Genomic DNA, 24,946 nt, shown 5'->3' with positions numbered 1-24,946 from the left:
TGTTAAACAGTCTCCTGATTCATCATTGTCAACTTGACTGAGTTTAGAATCACGGTGGAAACACTCCAGAGTGTAGCTATGACAGTGTTTCCAGAAAGGCTTAATGTAAGAGGGAATGCCCACCACCCAGAAGTAGGCAGAAACCCTATGGCCTGTGCTTTCAGATGGTAAAATCAGAAGCAAAATGAGCACAGTGGTCATCTCCCTCTGCTTCTTGGCCAAGGTTGCACTATGATCAGCTGTCCCATGTTCTCACTGCCATGTCCTCCCTACCAGGAAGGACTATGCCTTAGATTTGTAAGCCAAAATAAACCCTGCTTTATCCTGAGGTTACTTTTCTCAGAAACAAAAAAACATAGCCACCAACACATAGCCTCTCCATAAAGGAAGAGCGGGTAAGGAAGTGGCCACCCTTCCGAAGTGACCTGTGCTGTCTAGAGTAGCTTCCAGCTCAGAATGAGCTCTCAGGCTTCTGGAACGTCATCCACACTTCTTACAGGTACCTGTCAGGACACTGATAAAAGCTTCAGTTCTGGATCCCATCCATAACCCCTCCTTTTCTGCCACCTACCTCCTCCCTCTGCAAAATAAACCCTGGGATACATTATTTTACCCAAGATGTGCTAACCAAATTCCCAATTTTGGCTGACCTAAATTCTCTAAAAAATGATGATGATGAATATGCCTTACACTAAATAAACTGATTTGTGGGTCTCTCAGAAAGCGAGCAGAAGTCGAAATCTAATAACCAGCATAAAATTCCAACTTTGATTATCCGTGAATGTCGTATCCATGGCAAATGCTTAATCCCACATGAGGTAACATATGCAAAAGGGCTTTGAAATGTATAAGATATTCTACAAATGCCAAGTACAATTATTCTTGTCAAGGCCACACTTGCTTGCCCAGCAGGTATATGCTGAGCGAATATGAATGACTTCAGGATTACTCTAAGCCAAATATAATTGGGAATGTGAGCTGTGTGATAGTGAGGGACAGGGATGTCAGGGTAAGAGCTATCATGTAACAGGGTCTGATGCCTGAGAAATGGGAAAACTGTCAGCTTTTTTTGATCTTAATGTATTGCTATTCAAAAATAATCACAGTATATTGATTAATTCACAAGCATTGATTATTCTATATTTACTCCAAACTGTATGTGGCTTCTAAGAGTTTTATGAATAACATCTCTTTGTGTTCTCCCAGAAGTCCCCTGCAGTATTATTGACCCCATTTCACAGATGCATAACAGAGACCAGGAAGTATTACCCCACTTCCTATAGCAAATATTTGAATCCTAAGCCAAATTCTATTTTGCTAATCATTGCCAAATCGAGTTGGCATAATTTGAGGGCCATTTGTGTTCTGCCTCTATTTCACTTTCCTGAGAGTTACCATGGTGAGATTTAGAATTCTCAAAGAAAGAAGATAGCTCTCATTAGAATCCCAGGGAGAGCAAGTAGAATCCTAATGACTAACATAGACACATGATTGATTATGACCGTCTCCTAGCCTAGGAGCTGCATTTCACCTTTCTTTAGAAAGCAACTCTCAGATGGAGGTTATTACTAGAAATATCTTGGGAGAAAGTGGAAAATTGTGTTTATGTCTTTGTGTTGTAGCTTTCATCTGAAACTTCCACCCTGTGTGCACGTGGGCTTACATGCACATGTATGTGTGCATGTGCATGTGTGTTTATGTATGTATATGAGTGCATGCACGTGTATGCTTGAGTGTGCATGTGTGTACAATTGTTTGTGCATGTGTGCTAATAGTGTGTGTATGTGTATGTGTGTGTGTGTGTGTGTATGTATGTTACAAGTAGGAGGTTTTATCTAACTCACTAATACCTAAACAGTTCTTGGTAAATTGCAGACCAATGGGAAAATTAATGCACATGTGTTTGCAAGACAAATAAATGTCTGGCTTCATACCTTTACAATTTCTGTCTCATCCTAATAGAGCCAAATAAATGACTAGTAGAAATCAATGGCTAATCTCTTCCTTTATTATTTGGAGTCTAAGAAACTTAGCTCAGTGGCTTACAATTGGAGTCATCTTAAACTCACATCTTTTGCTACTGTGGTTCTCTGTCTTCCAATTGTGGACTGGTTGTAGTAGGCATTGCTCTCCATGAATACCCTGATTCTATTTTATCTACTTCCAGAAAAGTCCTTACGCTCAGTTCATGGGGTTCTATTGGAGCTGATGCCACTCTCTTCCCTTCAGCTCTGAGAGTGAATTTAGGGTCCAGACATGAACAGCTTAAATACACCCCTCCCCTGGCCAGAGTGATTACTGTACAAGAGCCTATCTTCCTGGTCGTCTAGACTGGCTGGTATAGATCCCAGCTTAGTCTGAGCTTTTGGGGGCTTCTGGAAAGGCATCCATCCTTAGAAACACCCTCTCTCCACAAGATCTCCCAGCAAAACCTAAAACTTCTGTTGAACCAACAAGGAAAAGTAAGATCTTTTCTACTAAGGAGACAAAGTCAGTTAAGTGTTAGCCTGTGGCAGCTAGTGGTCATCATATAATTGCAAGAAGAGCCAAACTAGGAAGAAGTATTTTTTGACAGCCTGATGCACCATTTCAACATTCTTCCATGTGTAGAGCCAAGTCTGATTGTTGTCGTTCAGCTGCGTAGTCCAACAAACCCAACCTCCTCTTGCACAAAGGGCATGTGTGTCTTTGTGATCTGATGACTATTTTGAGCAGACACCTCCTCCTGTGCTTGTTGATAATGTGCTGTAAGGCCGTGACCTATGTTGCTCCTTTGACAGGATGTAGACAGAGCTTCCATTTCTGACCCAGGTCATGGTTGTATAAAATCAGAAACCCTTTGTTCTCCACCTGTTGGACTATGGAGAACAACTGGGTTCTAGGGTTGCTGTCTTTATACCTCTTAGTGGGGATGAATGGAAATTTTCAGATGCTCATATAGAGGCATGGCTCCATAGTAGAGTGTCATAAAGCAGGGTTCCATACTTCAACTACTCAGCAGATACAGAATAATAAACAAAATGCTTTGCCTCCATGGAATCTATAACTCTTTACTGTGAAATGGGAATAAAAACATCCATTCTATGAACATATTAGAAGAGTTATTGGAATGAATATGTAAAATAGACAGAACTTGGAAATACATATTAAATGCTCCATTAATGGTAGCTATTGTGTAGGTTTCTTTTCACAGGCTTAACGATTCCTATGAGAGAGATGCACCTCGTCTTCAAATGGAGTTGCATTTCCGTGAACGTGCTGAAAGTTGGCAACAATGTAAATTAAAACTATGTTTAGAACACTTTACCTGTTGCACATCATCATTTTTCAGTACAGTGTACAGTAGAGGGTCAAGTGCTTGCTTTTATGACTATATGGCAGCTCATATCATACAGTACATTGTTAGTGCAAGACAAAAGCAAACTCAAAGCATGCTCTTCACTGAGTGCATCTTGTTCTCACACTGTAAGAAGAGTTGGAACATAATAACTAAATTATTTGGAAGTCAGGGACCCATTTTGAGTCTGATCTCCATCTCTGTCTCTGTCTCTGGCTCTTTCTCTCTCTCATCTCCCCCAAAGCTGGATACTGTGAAAAGAAAAAAAAATGCTATGAAGAATGATCCCTAAAACCACTATGAAGAACTTAAGACACCAGAGGTCCAGAATATGCTGTTCTACAACATTGGTTTCATAAAGAAAGAAAAATGCACTGAGGTTTTGTTTGGGGTCTTTTTTTTCCCTTTCTTTTTACTTAAGAGCACTTGGGCAGAACAAAAAAAACTTACAATTTATAAAACGTCAAATAATTTATATGAATACAAAGAAATATGGAAAACCATTTTAGATTTCATTAAAAAGCATTGCAGAAGTGTGGGTAGGGCTTGATATGAAGCTGACTAAATCAAATACCACAAGTAAACAGTATGGGGAAGGCTTTATTACTGTCATTTATTTGCACATAGGCAATATTGTACTGTGAATTTTTTAAAAGGCAAATGTATAGCATAGAAGGAGATAAAAATAGTCTCTGAAAAAAATAAAGTTACAAAATGGAGTGAAAAATCAAAAATAATGTGGTAGAAAAGAATTATGTAGAAAGAAGAACACTGCAAGAGTATGCTGGGAACTCGTAAGACATGAAGGTTCACAGAGAAAGGGAAAAATGATTGGAAGGGAGATGGGCTGTAGATCAAAGGACTAAGGATAACATTGTGTTATGGAGATCTTTGAATTTACTCAGCAGAAAATGTTTCCTAACCAGCAGAAGAGGTTAAGTGAGATAAAAACTGTAGATAAAGAAACTGGGTCTGAAAACCAACAAGGGATAATCAAAGAAAAATTCCCCTAAGAAGGAGCGTTACGTCCACAAGGTATAGCATGGTAGAATTAAGTTGGAGAGAAATAAGATGGAGAAGGGCAGGAAGAATGGAGGATTTAAGGAGCCAACAGTGGAGTGTGGACATTTCCCAAATTTTCTTTTAAGCACCTGATCACTGGGTGCTGTATAGAAAGAAAGAAGGATCCAGGATCTATGGTCAAGTATGGATGGTATGAAATTCTTCATGGAAGACTTTGTGGAATCTTTTGATGGGATGTTGAATGAATGTTTAAAATAGAAATGGGGAATCTATATTCAAAAGATGGGGAGAAGGAGGGAGGGAGGGAGCTCTTTTATGGAAGTTCTTCTCACACTTAATTCAAAAGAACTCAGAAATGAAACACATTGAAGAGACGAGGCTGTATTCTGTCCACATTAGCATACCCCTAGGCAAATATATCTTATTTGGGCCAAATCACAGTCATAGAGTCATAGACTAGAGCCCCCCTTTTCTTGTACTCCAGAAATCAGAGTTTAGTAACCCCACATAGTCTTCACCTGTGATGCCAGATGATCTGTGAAGTCATTCTTCAATGCTAAACACATCTCCTGCTTTCCAGTGGGATATGTAAAGCCTAGCCCTTTCTATATATGATCCACTCCGAGTCCACCTCTTATATTTCTAATTGCGTTTCTACTACACCATTTCCTAGTGTTCACTGAGTAAGTCCTTAATTTATTAATACATTCTTAATAAATGAAGGCTGTGTGGTCTGTCACAACCACCAGAAATCTCCCTGTGTATCTCAGAGTTGGACTTTTCCTAAGTAATTGTGTTGGGGGTGAACAGGAATGAACAGCTGGTGACATAAGAGCCCCACTGATTGAGAGCTGAAGGCCTTACAGCAGAAACCGTTCCCTTTACTCAGATAATGCTGGATGCCATCTCCTTTGCCTTTGACCCTTTCCACCATTGTCCCTTTAAATGTCACATGTGCCTCCATCACTCATTATAGTCTGTGTAGGTCAAGATGATTCCTCAGCTCGGCTAAGAAGGATGAAGTCTTAGCACCAAGAATTCATCATTTTTATAGATGTGGAATCTGCTAAGTGGGGGAAAGAAACGTCTTTGGAGAAAGCTACACAAAAGCTCTTAATTCCAAGAACTTCATCCCAAGAAATATTTTGAATGATACTTGGATTTCTCCTGTGGCTCCTTTACAGAAAAGAGACCACTAACTGATTAGTAGAAAAAACTGTTAATGGTCACTTGGCTATTTTAATTATCGTTATCATTTCTCCTCCTGGGCACACAGGTCCATCAGGTATGTGTATCTTGTGTTGGAGATGCTAATGGGAAATCAGTCTAGACTGGATGGAGCGTGTGAGGCAGGCCTGCCTCTTTGCCGCTAGATCTGTGCTGCATCTGTGTGATACTTCATGATGACAATGTGTTTCAGGAGGAAAGTTCTCCTTGAATCCTTTCCCACTCCCCCTTAAAACTTGTAATTGGTGTGCTGTGTTTAAATCATAGTCTAACTAACTTTTGTTTCTTCAGTTAACTCTCCCCGGATGTCTATTTTGAACAGAAATAGCAGGAATAGGAGGCGAGTGTTTTGCCTAGAGAATTAATCTAAGAACCCAAACAGAATTTTTTTCCAGAGGCAAGAAAATTGACAGAAAGTGATGGGTGAGACATGGCTTGCTGTCAGGGTAATCATCTTTAGTTGAGGGAAGGGGCGGAGGGTAAGAATGAGCACCATTAAATGACACAGGTATTGTGGAGGATGCCTTTCCAGGGCCACATTCTAATGGAGATGCTTCATCAACCCCCCTATCTCTCAGCAGCTCTGCAAGGATCATTCTGCAAATGGCCATTGCAGTGTGGATTTCATTGGTTCACATTTGCACCTTGTAGCTTTTAAGGGCCATTAGAACCTAAATACTGTCCCATCAAAGCTCAACCTAAAAGGGGTTATTGCCGGCAGACAGATAGCTTGTGGAATCTCAGCCTTTGACAGCTCTTAATAGGTAAATACTTCTGCTTATGAAAAAAAATGATGATGTGGGATGATGTAGAGATGTTGATGCTCCTATACTCTGTGTCCCTGAGCAGTTTCAAATTTGACATCAGTGACCACCACAGTCTTAGGATAGCATCATTGTCCTGAAGGGTGGGCTTGAACGTCCCAGACCTTGTCTATAGAATATTTTGCATAATATGAGACATTAAAATTAAGGTTGATGTTTACTATTCAGTTCCTTTGTAGCTGTTACCAGACTCACAATGAGTTATTATTTCCCCTTGGAAATGCTTTCTTTCCCTGCCAGTAACTGGATGCAATCACACCGCTTAGCGTGGGCTAGCATACCAATTAGAAGGCTTGTCTGGATGACGTGTGATGTGTTCCCTTCTAAACTCACTGGTTTGTCTGCAGACAAACACATACAGAGAGAAGAAAACCCAGTTCCCATAAAAATCTTGAAACTGTTTCCATTCTTTAAATGACACATATGCATCTCCTCAAGGTGGGAAGCAAAATAGCCATAAAGCATGGCAAATAAAAGAAGATTAATGAGCAAAAGGATCTGACAAAAATATTTAATTAGAATGCAATGGCCTGGCCCTATTATCTTGTATTATTATACATCTTGTCATTAACCAAATCTGTAGCTAAACTGTGGGCATTTGTCTTCATTATGTAGTAAAACTGTATAATGAGCAGGTTCCAAATAATGAATAAATGCCCTGAAATGCACATGAGCCTGGAGAATGGGTGGAGGCATTTCCACTTCTATTCAAGGGGTTCTGAAAGAGAGAGCTCATCCTTGCTTTGAAAAGTTAAGTGAAATAAATCTTTCGGTGTCACAGAAATCAAGTGAAGCCCTCCAAATTTAGCATCCATGAGCTTGGTCCCCACTATCCACTCACCACGAGACCTTTTGCTGTATGAGTCTTATCTGTCAGACATGATAAATCTCTCTTGCATCAAAGGTCTCTGCTAGAGCTAATATCCCCTGTTCAAGAAAATGATATGAATTTGTAAATTTCTATTTAGGGTCAAGTTTAAGTAATATGTAGGAAGCCATTTCTCAATCATTCCTTTGTCCATCCTTCAAGAATTTATTGAATGTCAATTGAATGCCAGATACAAGTACTAATGGTCCAGAGAAAAATATTCTGCCCTTAAGCTAGTTCTGAGGTACCTAACCCAGCTGTACCTTTAGCCAACTGAAGAAACATTTTAAAATATGAATGCCTAGGCTCTGGCCTCAGAGATTGCAATTAAGTTGTTTTGCAGTAAGTCTCTATATACATACATTTTCTGTTGCTATCATAAAATACTAAAGGCTGGGTCATTAATTAAAAAATATTGTAAAGGCTTATCCAACTCATAATTTGTGAAGTTCAAGTTCACGGCACTGGCATCGTTTGACTCCAGTGATGTCCTGGAGGGAGATGGCATCCTGTCAGGAGCACAGGTGTGGGGAAGACATCATGCAGTGAGACAGGGAGCTACAGGAATCAGAAGAGGATCAGTTTGTTCTTTTATAGTAATTCTTTCTCTCAGGGATGAGAACCGCATCAGTTAGCTCATGGGTAGCACGGTGGAGGGTTCAGGCCTAAATGAGACGTCGACGTCAGGCGCCATTACCCCAGAGGCTCAGAAATCATTGAAGAAGAGGAGGTGGGAAGATTGCAGGAGCCGGAGTTGGTGGAGGACTGCGGAGAAACAATGGTTACCTGTCGTGACTGGCCAATAAACACGTGCACTCACAGCACCGATGACTGCCTGCGCAATATCTGCACAGAATGAAGCCAGCCAAAATTCCAGCATGGGTGAGGACAGAGTCACAGTCTTACCACTAGCTGAGTAGGTAGCTATTAGTACGTGATGGATATCGGGGCGGGGGCGGGGCGGGGGCAGTTTTCTTCAGAGATTCAGTGGCTGGTAGGTTGTTCCAGTGGGTGGCTCTACACCCAGGCACATGTTGGCAACATTAAGTGGACTTAGTGGGTTAAAAAAAAATTACATGAACTTAGGCAGGAAAGATGGTGCAATCAGAGGAAATAGAGTGGAGGGAGTAGAGATAGATTTGATCAAAACTCATTATATTCATATATAAAATTCTTAAACGATGATGAATTTTTAAAAATAATGAAGAAACAAAATTGATGCCATTATTCAATGTCAACCATACTGATAAGCACATCAGGGCCTCAACAAAGCAGAAGGCATCTCTTGTCAGCAGGACAATCCAGACCACCTGGTGGTTTGGAATAATACCCCAAGATAGACATGAGCTGTTGCTTGTTTGAGGGAGCATCATTTTACTCTGTTGCAGCAGGGTAAGTGCCCCTCTAGTTAATAAACCACTAGAAAACTTCTGTCTTGGGAAGAAAAAAAAAACACTATTTATGGAGGGTTGGCTTTTATGAGTACCTGCTTTTGTGAAGCTCCGTCATCAAAAGTGTGACATGGGGGATGTTTTCAAAATCCTGGCCAAGGAATAAATTCTTTGCATGACCATTTTTCACAAACTGCTCCTTGCCCTAAGATGATGTGAGAAGGGTTTTGGAGTGTTTGCTGTGTGCTAGTATTCCTCAATGTCTGAAAATCATAAATGAATGTTGTTAATTCAATAACAGGGTCTGACTTTAGAGGAGGAAAACCCAGATGTAATTCCAAAAGTCTGTGTTAGCAGAAGGGTGTGAGAGTTGGTCCTATGTTTAACATGCTGGGATATGGTTCCAGTGTGCAATTCCCAGCCTCTGGGGTAGTACAAGCTCTCAGACATTTTATTGGGTTTTGATTGAGAATATTTGCAGGAGCAATTTCCAAGGGGAACATTTAGGTGATATGCCTCAGGAGACTACAGAGCTAGTTGCAATCTCGGGTCCTAAGGGGAAGGAAATCAGCAGTGGAAACATGACTATTACTGGGGAAATAGATCTTCCTGACAGGACATAAATCAGAAGCTCTGACCAGATGTGGCAATGAAAATGCCCTTGGATGTCCTATGAGATCAGAGGTGTCAACCCTAACACCATCAGGGCAGGCTAGCAAAGAATATTGGTTTGCACACCAGGGAATCCCATCCTGCTACAGTCTGTCATTTAGAGGCTTGCTGGCAAATCTGTAAATTCAATCATGTCAGTTATGGGTGACTTTCCGGTTGCCATTGGCTCTCACCTTTGTTTCTCTGCAGCTATGTGACCTCATTCAGCCTTATGCGGGGCACAGACCACCTCAATTACTATCCCAGGGCTCTTGTTCTTTGTATCTCTCTGCTGTTGTGGGGCTTGTGCAGCAGGAAGCTCCCCTCTGCTCTTCCAACCTCCTTTGCTCCTGTCTACTCATCTCTCACCTCATGCTTTCTCCTTCACCCAGCTCCTCCATGTCCTTCCCTGGTCTATAGGATTCTTATTAGGCCACGCCTACCAACTTCTTTACAGCTCTTCTGGCAGTCCTTTTCAGCATTCCCTTAGCCTTGCACGCTCCCATTGCCTGTAGGAGTGGACAGCACCACCGTGTCACTGTGGTGTCAGGGATGGTGGGAGAATCAGAGCTGAGGTGTTCTTCCTTTTTTCCATGTGTTCCCCCTTAGGAGAGGCAGTTCTACATGGTGTGTTCAACCCAAGAGTCTAAATAGTGTACTTCTAACTGTGTTCTCGCCATTCAATGTGCTTCTGTTCTTAGGGTGAAAGTTTACACTGACTGTGAATGGTTCTAATGATATAATTAGCAAGTGGCAATGAATGCTACTTTTACATGGATAGGGTTCTAAGAAATGATAATAAACTACCTCCTAGTACACACCTCTCCTTCTAATAACTAAAACATAAACACAGGAACAACAATAGATAATAAGAATATTAAATAGAAGAGGGAGTGGAGGACTCCAGCTCCAACCTGCTCCCACCTTTTGAAGGGTTCTTGGGTGGAAGAGAGAGAAATGAGGAAATGAAAGACAGAAAAAGATGATAAGAAAGACAGAGACACAGGATAGCTTCAGGAAGGCCCTGGGTCAATACCCAGCTGCCCAGAGCTTTATTCAAAAGGGCTTTTTATAACATGCCAAAAGGAGAGGCAAAAGACCTCCCCCTTGCAAGATCAAAGCACACTGTACAGCCAAGTGTAGACCCTTCCAAACACCTGGTAAACACACCTCTGGCCAAATCATCCTATTATGCAGCCCTGCTGGGTAAAGCAAGCTCAGATTCTCTGACCTTGAGTAATTTCTCACTAGGAAGCCTCTGTGGGCCACCAAAAGGGAGTGCCAAACAGGAAAAGGAGAGGGGGAAGGACAAGAGGAGAGGGATGAAGATATTGATGAAGACAACCATGACAACAGACCTACAGAGCAGAAGAGACCAGACAAGCTTTCACGATCTGACCCAGGACCCACTCACACATTTTCTATAGTCAGAGTAAGCCAAGAATCCTAACATTTCTAACAAGACATTTAAAACCTCTCTAAGAAGATGGAATGCTTGGTCCTAGCTCTCTTGTTTGGAACCTCTTGAGGAGGAAGGAAGCAAGATATTAAAATGCAAAGAATGCTGAAGTTAAGAAAAAAATGGCTTTTAGTCACAGCATTCTCTTTTACTATCTGGGTGCCCCTGGATGAGTCACTTACTGAGGTTCCATTTACTCCATGACAAAAGTAGAAATACACACATTTATCTATGGGTCCTATCTACACTGAGTCGTAGCAGGTCAAGAATTCCAGTGGTCAGTAGAGATGTGATCAGCTGCAACTTTGTCCCTCTCTTTTGAACATTAATCCTATCTCCATCAAATGGCAGAATGATTATTTGCTTTTCTCTCTCAAAGGACTGTTAGGATCCATCATTAAGTAATGTACATTAAAAGAGCAGCACACATCATAAAGCTCTGGATAATGTAAGCAAGACATTTCTGTTGTTTCACTGCTTGGCAATTACTGTTACGATTCCTCTAATGATTATTTATGGGGGCCTGAAACATAGCACTTTGCTTTTAAAATGTTAATGATCCAGAGTTTAAGAAGTCCAACTATCATGCTCCTAGGCTGTGCACGACACCCCTGGGAATGATTCCCCCATATGAAAGAAAAGAAGAAAACCAACACTAGAGAAAAGTTGAGCAGCATCCTGCAGAGGAATGTAAACAGAGATGGAGCATCCTGGGACCTGGCCTTGGCTCTAAAGTCTCTGTGTCTTTAGACAGGAAGATGGGAGACAGTCCAGAGTTGTTCTGTTACAGCAGAGGAGATTAACTTATAGCATACAGTCAGCCTTGTATGATGGAAGTCCCTCAGCTGGGACTGGAGAGATGTCTAGAGATGTCTGTTCTTGCAGAGGTCCAGAGTTCAATTCCCAGCACCCATAACTAACCTTCTGTGACTCTAGCTCTGTGAGAGCTGACACCCTCTTCTGTCTTTCCATGAACACCCATACACATGTGATAACATACCCACAAACACATACACACACACATACACACACACACACACACACACACACACACATACACACACACACACACACACACACACACACACACACACACACACTAAAAGAAATTTCACTAGCTGATGAATTTCTTACCTTTATATCAAAACTCAGCTCAAACACCTACTATGCTGTAAGATTTTTACTCTTCTATGTTTCATAGCATTCCATGCTCACCTATATTCATACAGTGTCACCCATCCATCCTTCCATGCTTCCCCTGTCCAGGGAAGATCTATTGAATATCTCCTATAAACAAGACAGTACAGTAGGTGCCCAAAGTCTCATAGCTTGCTCACTCACTGCTTGGCTCTACTTACCTAAACGTTGTATGACTTTGTTTTTATTCATGCCTATATCCTCAGGGCTTAGCCCAGGGCCTGGTATATAATAGACACCCTGGAGACAATCTTGTGCTGTCATTAAGAACCTGGCAAGTTCTGCACACTTTCCTTGTGCCTTAAACCTCATCTTCTTCACCAGGTACAGGGCTATACACTTATGATACTGACAGGATCAAAAGGAGATACTCATAAAAGCATTTGGTAAGGCACGAGGATCTGTTAAGTGCTGTGCAAATGACAACGGTAATCAGATGAATAAATTACTTAGGTTTATACTACCAGGCCTGGGAACCTAACTTGTCATGATGCATAGGGAGGAAGGTTCATCCTTTTCTTCCCCCTTGCCCCTCACCACCAATGTGCCCATGACTATATCCATATGCAGTAGCATCTTCTGGAATCCTCTCAGGCAGGAGCTTTGCTGGGCTAGAGAACTCACCGTGCTTTCTGACAAGACTTTCCAATACCAGGTGTCATGTGTCTGACTCTAAATAACTCTGTCCCTCTTTCTGTTCTCACATCAAGGAGTCACAAAGCCCCAAAGGGCAAAACTCATATATGAACACAAAACACTTCACTTTCGAAGCAACGCTGAAACTGTCTGGCCAGGAACAATGCCTCTTTCTCCAGGATTAATGTTGCCTTTTCATAACCGCTGATCAAATTAAGACTACAATGTGAGAAAGCAGAGACAGGGCCAGGCAGACGGGAGTCTACAGAGCATGGAGAATCACTGTTCCCTCCCTCCATAGCCAACCACACAAGGCTGGAAGCTAAAATAAAATTAAGGGGAAATAGAAAAGAGACCAAACTGATTAGCACTGGTATGCAGTTTAGAAAACCGGTATAATTGGTATTTTTTTTTTTAAAAATCTTTTTAAAAGCTCTGTGGTGGTCCCCCTTATTGGATTTAAAAATTTATAACCTGAAATAAAATCCACTTTGTCACTCTGTCCTGCAGCCAAGTGAGGGTGATGCCCAGCTAGTGACAGCTACAGTTACAGCATCACCAGAAAGAACTGTAATGAAAAAATATGGCTTTGGGTCACTCCAAGCTATGTTCTGTTCTAGATCCATCCCTCTTGAGCTGGGGACAAGTTTTGAACTTCTCTGAGCCTGTGTTGCCCTTGGTCTGGTGGGTATAGTAATACCCAGCTCCCACTGAAATAATAAAGACTGTGTGAAATAGGTATCTTAAGTCGTCTTGCATTGCTATAATAAAACACCCGAGGCTGGGGTGTGTTTGCCTTGGCTCAGGGTTTTAGAGGCTGGGAAGCTCAAGAGCAAGCGTCTTCATCCAGTCGTTTACATAAAGGGCTTTCCTGCTGTGTTACAGTACAGCAGAGAAACAGAAAAGATAAACAAATGTAAGTGCCAAAGGGACACTGGTAAGGGAGTGTAAGGATGTTGCCAAACTCACTTTGTGAGAACTCAGCCATTCCCATGAGAATTCAAGTCTTGGCAAAAACCAACCCAGTCCCTTGATAAAGATATTAGGCCATGTTCAGACCTCCTTCAAAGGCTTCTTTACTCTGACAATCAAAAACATTTTAAAATATTTTTTTGTTTTAATTTAATCTTTATTAGCTTAGCAAGGATTAGATTTCCTTATTGTTCTTCTGTACATAGTATTAGTTAATTCTCCCTCTCCCCTTCTCTCTCCATCCCCCCCCACCGCCATCTCTCCACTTATACTTTTCCACCCCTAGGCTTCCCCCTTACACTTTTAATTTACATTGTTCTGCTACACACAAAGACACCCAACACACCATAAGCTTAAAATATGTTTTCCATTGTAATAGAATTACAACACTTTCCCCTTCCTTTCTTCCGTCCAGCACCTTCCAGGTATCTTTCCTCCAACACCACCCCATACCGCACACTTATGCTGAAAGACTCTTTTTAAATTATTGCTACATACATATATGTGTGTGTGTATTCAATTATACAAGTACAACTTGCCGAGTCTGTTTTTTGTTTTTGTGTGTATATTGTTTCAGAGCTGACCACTCTGCACTGGACAACCAATAAGGTGGCTGTGATGGCTATTCTTGGTTTTCAACTTGACCCTATCTGGAATGACTCTAGAGAACCCTATTAATACAGGATGCTTCTGTGCTTTGCTGATTTAGAGTGATCCTGTCTGAAGGAAGGACAAAATAAATTAAAAATTCTTCAAGCCCCTTGAACCCTAAGATTTTAGGAAAAAAAAATGAACCACATCTTATGTCCACAATATCTAAGCATGTATTGTAACTGTGAGGGTAACATGAAATAGAGGGTAATCATGCTTCTTTAGTTGGATTATAACAAGAAACAGTTTGCTTAAACTCCAATTAAAAGAACTGAAACACTCAGGAGGCAGAGGCAGGCAGATCTCTGCGTGTTTGAAGCCAGCCTATTTTACAAAGTGAGTTCCAGGACAGCTAGGTCTATTACACAGACAAGCCCATTTCAAAAAACCAAAAACCAACCAAACAAACAAACAAACCAAAGAGGAACTGAAGTTCTGAGGAGAGGGGATGTCTCCCCTGGGGATAGGATCTGAGACAGGCTTCTCAGAAGGGGGTGTGGGAAGCAGAAGGAGGGGATTCGGGTGATGAGATGTTCTGATTTAAGGAAGACTTTTTAAGTCTTTGCAATCATAAAACCTACCAACAGCAACTAAACAATGAACAATACCATATGATTTGTGGTTTTATTTATCCCTGGTCAGTAGCAACCTGAAAGTTTTAAATGTACAGAATGGATAGTAGAAGAATGTGGACTTTGTGACTTTAGATTAGGAAAGCAGTTGAATACTTTAACTGGGGCTCAACGGGCCAGTAGGAACGTGCAAGACAGTGGCGCCGAGGGCGATTTGAATTACGGACCTGGCTCAAGAGGTTTCAGTGCTGTGGGATGTCCTGTATGGCAAATATGTTAATAAATAAAACACTGATTGGCCAATGGCCAGGCAGAAAGTATAGGCGGGGCAAGGAGAGAGGAGAATTCTGGGAAGTGGAAGGCTGAGAGAGAGACACTGCCAGCCGCTACCATGACAAACAGCATGTGAAGTTCCCCTTAAGCCACGAGCCACGTGGCAAGGTATAGATTTATAGAAATGGATTAATTTAAGATATAAGAAGAGTTAGCAAGAAGCCTGCCACGGCCATACAGTTTGTAAGCAATATAAGTCTGTGTGTTTACTTTGTTGGGTCTGAGCGGCTGTGGGACTGGCGGGTGGTAGAGATTTGTCCTGACTGTGGGCCAGGCAGGAAAACTCTAGCTACAGAGAAGAATATGAAGATGTGGCCTACAGACCATGTTTGTAACATTTTGGTGAAGAATGTGGCTGTTTTCTGCCCCTGTCCAAAAATATCTGCCTGAGGTTGAACTGAAGAGGTATGGATTTAACAGCTTTAGCAGAGGACATTTCAAACAGCCTGGCATTGATGGTGCCATCCGGTAATTAGTGTTCACTCTTTTGCAGATCTATAGTGAAAAGGAGCAAGCTGAGTAAGGAAAAATACAAAATGTACAGATTGAGGAGAAAAGGGGACACCAGGAAGTGGAATGGAGCTAAGTCCTGTGTTCAAGGAGATAAACAGAAGAAAAGCCTGATGCTAAATGGAATAAAGGGAATGGTGACCTTGTAGCAAGACCCTGCCCAGCTAAACTTCCGACTTCCGAAAAAGAATTAAAGAAAAGTGAAAAGGAATTAAAGAAAAGCTTAGGAATAGGCATGGTGGGGCACACCTTTAATCCCAGTGCTGAGAAGGCAGAGGCTGACCTGAGTGCAAGGTCAGGCCAGTCTACAGAGTGAGATCCAGGACAGCCAAGCTTAAGCAGTAAAGGAAACTGTCAAAAACTTAAAGCTGGCAAAGATGTGATTGAACGAATGGTTCTTGTTTCAGCCTTGGAAAGCAGCAGAATTTGGGAGCTTCTGCCATGTAGTTCTGGTTTTAGAGTCAAGGAGAGAAGAAAGGGGTTATGGAATCTCCCTCTGTGATTAAGAAAAGCCACCAAGGACAGGTGTGTGTCAGGAGTTTCCCTGCATGAAGCCTTAGAGAGGCCATTTCATAAATCTGTGTAGGTGAAGCCTAGATTGCCTTGGAGACCCCAAAATATTGGAGATGCCAGTCATGGGACACTTGTCAAGGACAGCTGCTCACAGGGAATGGAACAAGCCCATGAGAAGGAAGTGTGTTGCAGCCAACAAAGCAGAGAGGAGTTGGAGAACTGAAGAGCGCCTTGACCTCAGATATGGAGATGCAGAATTTGAAGTTCGCTCCGCTGGTTTTTGGTCTTGCTTTGGTCGAGTATTTTCTCACTATGCTCCCTTTTGACATAGTAATATATATTCTGTATCATTATATGTTGGAAGTATGTGATCTGATTTTTTATTTCGATTTTATAGAGGATTACAGTTAAGAGACTGTCATGAGTCTCAGAAAAAAAATTGGACATTTATAGGGTTGAGACCATTTTAGACTATGAGGACTTTTAAAGTTGAACCTAATGCATTTCTGCATTATGATATGGCTGTAAGCTTATGGAGGCTAGGAAGTAGAATGTGGTGGTTTGAAGGGAAATGGCCCTCATAGGCTCACAGGAAGTGGTACTACTAGGAAGTGTGGACTTGTTGGATGAAGTGTGTCCCTAGGGGTGGGCTTTGAGGTCTCAGATGCTCAAGCCTGGCCAGTGTGTCCCACTGTCATCCTGCTGCCTGTGGATCCCAATGTAGAACTCTCAGCTCCTTCTCCAGCACCATGTCTGCATGCCACCATGTTTCCCTCTCTGACAATAATGGACTAAACTACTGAACCTCTGAACCTGTAAGGCAGCCCCAATTAAATGTTTTCCTTTATGAGAGTTGCTGTGGTCATGGTGTCTCTTCACAGCAAAAGAAATCCTAAGACAGTGCCTCATCCCTGGAAGATGGTAATGATCTTTTCCCCAGCAGCCATTGGTTGCCTATAGTTCTTTGTGTAGGGATGGGAACCTGAGAAATATTTTTCCCTTCTGAATTCATATGTCCACTGACATTGCTATTGTTCTGGTCTTGTTGTAAGCAGTCAAATTTTAACATGGAGTTTGGCAGGATGAGCCACATCCAAACTACAGCAATATGTAAGCATACTGGCCTGTAGTGGCTGCTCCAGCTAATGGTTGCTTAAGCTTGGATCTGTGAAGAACACTACTTTGCTTTTATTTCAAATAGTAAGGCCCGTGTAGAGGGGAACTTGAAATTACTATCAATTATTTATCCCCAAATGGGCTGAATAAATAAATAAGGAAGATTTTGTGGTACGTGGGTTGTGCTCATTACAGGGTGTAGAACTAAATGCTCAAGAGAGGAAGAACACCTTTGACCTTGTGTCTCCCTTAAGGGTTTACTGGTCTTTGAGATTTCTCTTCCTCCCTTCCTTTTACTTCTCCATTCTTTTCTTCCTTTTCATAAATTTTTATCTCATAAATGATGTTTGTCCTATTGCATAAAGTAATAAGCAAAAAGTTCAAACAAGTGACTGCTACAAGCAAGTGTTCCTTGAACATAGAAATGTGTCTTGGGACTGCTAGCTACTGTAGCCATTGGCAGAACCATGGCTACTTACTGTTCTTTGGCTTTGTGAAACTTTTAAAGGCTAAATGGACACACACACACACACACACACACACACACACACACACACACACACACACTTATTCCATTTATATATAAGCAGTTCCCTGTGGATCATCTCACAAGTTTTCAACTTTACCAAGGTGTAGACACAATACACCTTCAATAGGAATCATACCTCAAACTGTGAATTTGGATATTTTCCTTGGCTAGTAATACTCCATAGGATGCTCTCTTGAGATGCTGGGTAGCACCATGAACCACATTTCCTCATCTCCATAGCCGTGGAACTAAGTAATTGTTTTTCTGCATGGTACAGTGTTGTTGAGCTGTGAGCAACGAATTAGTTGTGTCAAATGTTAAGTTCTGACTTGTGCTCTTCTCTCCTGACAGTGAGTTGATGAGGGTGTCACCCTGTAACAAGTCCAAGAGAATCAGTACTGAGTGCTCGGTCTACTCCAGGTACTGAGCCTCTTGTGTACATTATAGGTGGCCTCTCAAAAATCCTGATTAACTTAAGTCTATTTAATTAAATGTTTTTTAGAATCTAGTTTGAGCAAGAGAGGAGAGAGAGAGAGAGAGAGAGAGAGAGAGAGAGAGAGAGAGAGAGAGAGAGAGAGAGAAATAGAGAGAGAGAAATAAAACAAGTCCAGATCTCCAGTAGGACCAAGGGACTCAAATTTTTCTGTCCATCTCCCTTCTCTTCTTGCCTCTGTTAGGCTTGTGCTTGGGCAGGCTTTTTTCCAGGGCAGGCTTTCCCCCAGGTTTCTTTAGGCCAAATTCCTACTGGCCTTTTAACTCCAGCAACTAGAGGTTATTTTCCTAGAAATTCCCTAAGAGAGGCTCAGTAAAAGTCTTTTTGTCCCAGATTGTGTTACCTGCATGATCTTGAAGCAGCTCCCAGGACCCAGGAGTAAGGAGCTCTGATTGGCCAGGTGCAGAGCCCACATCAAATCTCAGGAGCCAGAGGCAGCTGACAATGGAAAGAGTGTTCCTTTAAAGACAAAGTGATTGATATACCCCAGAGCCAAGTGAGTGTCCAGACTTGTGAACAGATGCCCACCACAGCACTGTGGAAGATAGACACCATTGTCTTTGTTTTACAGGTGAACAAATGGAGTATTGAGGAGGCCAAGGGACCTCATCAAGGTCAAAGAGATATCTAATGACAGACTTGAGTTGACACCTGCCAATTCTAGGACATTCTCACCTCTCCATGTTACTCTGTATAAACTGATACTTGACATTGAATGAAGCAGGTAGCTTTGTTAGCTAGGAGAAGGTCTCACTGAATTGAGAAAATTCATTTTTGATTGTTTTAGAAGTCATTATAAAATGGATGTTATTCCCTCTTGGCTAACATAACCATCCCTCTCTCTCATTTCTTTCTTCTAAACAGATAATGGCTAGCTACACTTCTTGACAGGCAGGGCCTGCACGTAAACAAATTCTTATTAGCAAATTTAGCAGTCATGTTCATCGGCTTCCAGCTCTTTATAAAAAAAAAAAAAAAAAGGAACAAAAACATTATTTCTTGGCCATGTCAGTCTTGTCAAACTGAAAAGTGTAGAAATTTAAGTGTAGCAGTGAGGGGCCCATGGTGGTGATGGATTTTTATTTATTTATTTATTTATTTCTGCATTTGTGTTAAGGTCAGTGTATTCATTTCACAGTGGGGAAGGATGAATTTTGACATTTTTATAAGGGTGATTGATTGGTTTGTGTCCATTTGTGAGACTCCATGGCAAGAGGCCATGACTAATGGAACAGAAAAGTGGGGGGGGGGGAGACTATTTTGGTTGGAAGCCTGCCTATCAGCATTTTGGATGATACCCAGAAATTTCGAACAGTACGCAATTCTGAGCAGAAGACGGGAAAGTATTTGACACACATTAAAGTACAAAGGGTGGTTATTGATGGGAATTGCATTTAAATTATATATCCTAGATGCCTTTAGGAAGAGTTTTCCATCTCCCCCAGGCTCCCTGTGGCTGGCTGGTAAACTTTCTGGACTGTTGTTAATGGGGCATCATAGAAGCAAATCTCTACAAAAATGGCAGCGTGTTGGACACTTTGCCTGGAGCTTTCCTGTCTTCCCTTTTCACAGTTTCCATTTGAAGCTCGGCTTCTGTTCCTTACTTTGGGGAAAGGTGGGAGGCTTTGTGAACCCCGGACTAACTCTGTCTCCTGACAGTCTGGCTTCCACACGATGGTAAGTGCCACCAGATTCTAAGTGTGTCGAGGCTCAGAGATAACCACATCTCATTTAGTAAGGGTAAGTCATAACATTGACATCAGGCACTGCCAAATACTTGTTGGGCAGATCAAGGAATGATGGGCTTTGCAACCAGTCATTTGTGTCTGCCTTCTGAGAGTATCAGGTATCACGACTAAAGGAGCTTCATTTTAACTGCCTTGCTAGGATATCAAGCACTCAGGAGACACCTGCCCCCAGGAAGCCATTTCCCTTAAAATATCTTAAAGACAGAATATTGTTCCTTGTTTATTAATTCCCCACATTCTTCTGTACTAACATCACAGACTAACTGCAAAGAAGCTTCCCTGTGGACACAAGAGCTATTTGTTTGTATGAATCCATGTACATTAGGCTTAGAGTGTTTGGAGTCAAAATAATTGTGTATGAACGATGGAACTGGTGACCTCCATGCTCTCCATTCTAATGGTGGCAATCTTAGATGTGAGCTTCTCATGGCTGCACTTGTATCTTCATGGTACCAAGAGTTAGAAAGCAACATAGGTAGTTCTTCCATAATGGAATTGCCGAGAATCTCACTTAGTTAATTATGTCTACAAGGGTACTACACTCTCTGCTTTGGACTTTAGTTTTTGTCAGATTACAAAGAGACAAAATTTTATTAATGTATGGTCCCTCTATAGCTCCTTTCCTGCTTTCTTTCTTGACAGAAGATCTGGCCTTATGAATCAGCTTTTCCTCTTCCTCTGTGCTAACCATTACCCAAGTGGTTTCTTGGGTTTCTATGTAACCGAATCTAAGATGGAAAAGTAGAATATGAACCACCTAATCCAAGAGCATGTATCTATCAGAGTGTCCTCTTCAGAGATGATAAGCTGGGTTGCAGAGTGGAGTGTGATGTCTGGGGAGTTGCACTCCCACTTTCATATGTACTTTACAGTATGGGATGAGGGTTCCAAGGGAGATGAAATGTTGTAGTGAGAAATGAGCAGGGAATCTCTGGGAATTGTACAGTATGAGAACAGTACATGAAGACTAGATAGCCAATAAAAATTTCTGTGAATTACAAATACCAGACTACTTTATGGTTTTCAAGACAAGACTTTTGGAAGTTTTGTTGAACTGTACTTCTCTTTGGATTCTGCAAGTATCTAACAAAAAGACACGAACCCAAGGCATTTCAGCCCCTTTCCACATGTACCCCCCAAATGAGTAGGCTTCCTTCCCTGCTTGCCTCAGTCCCCTTCTTAGAAATCCTCTCCTAGATCTCTTCACCCTCCTTGTGTGTTGTGGTTTGAGTGAAAATGGCCCCTATAGACTCAGGGAGTGGTATTATTGGAGGTGTGGCCTTTTTGGAATAGATGTGGCCTTGTTGGAGGATATATGTCACTTGGGATGGGCTTTGAGGTTTCAGATGCCCAGGACCAATGTCACTCTCTCTTCCTGCTGCCTACTGATCCAGATGTAGAACTCTCAGTTACCTCTCTAGCACCATGTCTGTGTGCATGCCACCACGCTTCCCAACATGATGATAATGGACTAAACCTCCAAACTGTAAGCCAGCCCCAATTAAATGTTTTTTTTTATAAAAGTTGCTGTGGTCATGGTGTCTCTTCACAGCAATAGAAATCCTAAGCTAAGACATACGTCCTTCTTTCCTAATTTTCACATTATAACCAACCTTGACACTCACCTCCAGACTAAGAAGGCCATGGAATTGACGTGAACAGCATCGTGACTGTGTGCTCTTCGTTCCTCATCCTTGTGACTATAACTGGTCCTTGAAAATTATATCCTATCCCACTAGATCAAATTTCTGTAGAGCAGCCAAATGTTCTGCATCTAACTGCGACCCTGGAAGAAGACTCAGGAAGTGTATGGTTCTCTTTCTGAATGGCTGCTTCAGAGGAGTCTCGTGAGTTTGCCTCAGTAGCCCTCTACAGTGCTACTGTAATATATATAATCCCTAATATAACCCAAAATTGTGAGACTGTTTTTGACTACTCTATCCTAAGTTATTTATTAGAGCAAAGTGTGTCTCCAGCTCAGTGCACAACGCACCTCATGCCCTTTTCTGAATTTGCCCTTTTCAAAATTCAGAGGATGGTTAATTGCACATATATTTTTTTTCAAAGGGCTACATGCTTCTGTCTTTCGATGAAAATGGACCAATTATTTGTTTACATATGCTTTTAAATTGACAAATAAAATTGTATTTATTTATGGCATGTGGCAATACAGTTTGATATACATGTACTTTGAGCAATATCTAAAACAAGTTAATTAGATTCATGTGCATTACACCACATATTTTGTTTTCTGATGAGATTACAAAAAAATTGCTGCCTGAACAATTTTCAAGGATATAATACTATAGTTACTCTAGCATTTTTTTTGACAGTAGATCTCTTGAAGATTCTCCTGCTGTCTTTACTGGAATTTTGTATTTCTTAACCTGCATTTCTCCAATCTCCTTCACTCTTAGGCACTCACAATTCTACTCTATGGATTTATGAATGTAAGCAAAAATAGAGTTTCTCTGCCTTGATCACCCAGGCACAAATAAACACACAGAAGCTTATATTAATTATAAATACTCAGCCAGTAGCTCAGACTTACTACTAACTAGCTCTTACACTTACATTAACCCATAATTCTTAAGTATGTTTAGCCACATGGCTTGGTACCTTTTCTCAGTACGACATTCTCATCTTGCTTCCTCTGTATCTGGCTGGTGACTCCTGACTCCACCCTTCTCCTTCACAGCATCCTTAGTTTGGCTTTCCCAACAAACTTCCTGCCCAGCTACTGGCCTGTCAGCTTTCTATTAAACCAACTCAAGTGACAAATCTTTACAGTGTACAAGAGGATTATTCCGCAGCATATGAGTTCAACTATTTCAGATTCCACATGTGAGGGAGATCCTATGGTATTCATCTATTTGTGCCTGGCTCATTTCACTTAACGCAATGCCCCCTCAGGTCCATCCATATTATTGAAAATAATGACAAGATTTTTTTTTCTTAAGCTGAATAATGTTCCCTTGTGCATATATTTCACATTTTCTTTACCCACAAACCTGTTGATGGGCTCAGATTGTTTCCATCTCTTGATTGCCATGAAAGAAACTTTAACATGTGAGTCCCACTTCTATTTTCATCAAAGGCACGTCTCTTTCTCCTACCCCAACAGAAATTCTATTGATTTCTTCCTTCCTTTCTCACTTATAAACATGGAATATACCATTCCACTCTTCCCAGATGTCCTGTCATTAGCAAAGAGGAAGAGAAAAAAAACAGCCAAGAAGCTTCTCTTCTTAAGGTTCTGCATTGGTCACAGTATGTGATGCATAGCAGGAACCCAATAAATATTTATTGAAGGAATGATTCTACTTCAAAGATCCCTGGGACTGTGTTCTCGCAATATCAGGTGGAATGGAAAATTAAGTTATCAGGTTAACACACTTAGAAATTGCTCAGTGGTATTGAATGGGGTTTTATTCATTCAGACAATAGGAATTCTACCTGGGCTCTTGGGCAAGGTCTGGGGCATAAGGTGTTATCTTCATGCCTCATTCAGATGGATAAAGGGCATGGGTTTAGAGGACTCAAAGCCTTTGCTTTAAATCCGGGCTCTATCATGTTTTCCCTACAAGGTTTTAGGGAAGAGACTCAACCTCATTCAGCCCTTTCTTTCTCCATCTGGAAAACAAAGATAACAATGCCTTCTCCTCAGAGTACTGAGAAGGGAATGAGATAAGGAGGCTCGGGTAGGACAGCCAAATGGCGAACATTCAATCAATGGTCACTGCTGGAATTGAGGCATTCATCGAAGTTGCTACCCCACAACATTATAAGCTTTGAGTGTAGTTAATGCAAATTCATTTTTTTAAAAGAGAAAACAAAATTTTATCACAAGAAAGTTGCAGCCACTCCACTCTGCTGCAACTATTTTTATAGTGAAACAGTGTCACCAATGAGATTGAGCCTCACTTTCCCTAGGCAGGGGCTAATTACCTCCATAGAAAATGACTTCTCATAACCTTCCACCTAACGGTTCCATGTATACTTGGAAGCCGTTAGTTGACCTAGAACTCTAGAAAGCACCATTTTATTTCACTGAGCCTGTTTTTTTGTTTGCCTGGGCATAATGGAAATAGCTCCATTGTCACAGCTCTTTCTGTCCTGGGTCCTCCGTGTCCATGGAGGGATCCAGCACTAGTTAGCACCTTTGTGTGGGGCTGCGGAAGGGCTGCTGTGGCTTGTGCTGGGCTCTGCTTGCTGCTTTCATCCTTTTGGCGACCATCCCTGGGAAGCTAGTCATAAATGCTAATGAAACGGCAATTTCTGCTGGAAGATGCAATCCCAGAATATTTGAAAGCTCAGTAACTCTCTGTGCTGTGTAGTACATTGTCACATATGTTGATACTCTTCTGAGACCTGTTGTGGGTTTTTTTGTTTGTTTGTTTTGCAGCCGTCAATATCAATTTAAAGAGCAGTCATCACAACCTAAGCAAAGTCTTTGGAGTTTATGCACCATTGGTTGGGGTGACTCAACCTCACCCCCTGGCTGAAGTATAAAGGATATTATTGTTCTCCTTTGAGTTTTTGGGGTGCCTTGGTGGTGCGTGCTACATAAATCCATAGCTAGGGAGATGTGAACTGTCAATCTCTAAAGAGGGATATAAATAGGAACACACACACACACACACACACACACACACACACACACACACACACACACTCACACAGTGCCTGCCATGATTTCACATGCTATGCTTTCTTAGAACTGTGGCTTTGATAAGCTGTGGTGTTTTTTTTTTTTTAAAGAAGAATTAGAAAAGAATAAAAAAGAAAACATAGGGAGCAAGTGATATAAAAGCTGCACTATTTAATGCTCATCTTTCAAATGAGCAAAAATTGACTCCCCACAAAAATGTCAGGGGCCTCCACAGCTCAAGACGC

The 24,946-nt window shown here is 41.5% G+C and overlaps 1 long non-coding RNA gene across 1 annotated transcript in view; it reads right to left on the bottom strand.

The window, feature by feature from the left end:
* Positions 1-24,946, bottom strand: part of LOC128119679 (uncharacterized) — a 69,940-nt gene that overhangs the window by 39,968 nt on the left and 5,026 nt on the right. The window lies entirely within an intron of this gene.

Source organism: Peromyscus californicus, unplaced genomic scaffold, assembly GCF_007827085.1.
Source record: "Peromyscus californicus insignis strain IS unplaced genomic scaffold, ASM782708v3 Scaffold_24__1_contigs__length_46423439, whole genome shotgun sequence".
NCBI classification, from domain to species: domain Eukaryota; kingdom Metazoa; phylum Chordata; class Mammalia; order Rodentia; family Cricetidae; genus Peromyscus; species Peromyscus californicus.
The sequence above is the reverse complement of the archived record's forward strand: the minus strand, read 5'-3'. Positions and strand labels throughout refer to the sequence as shown.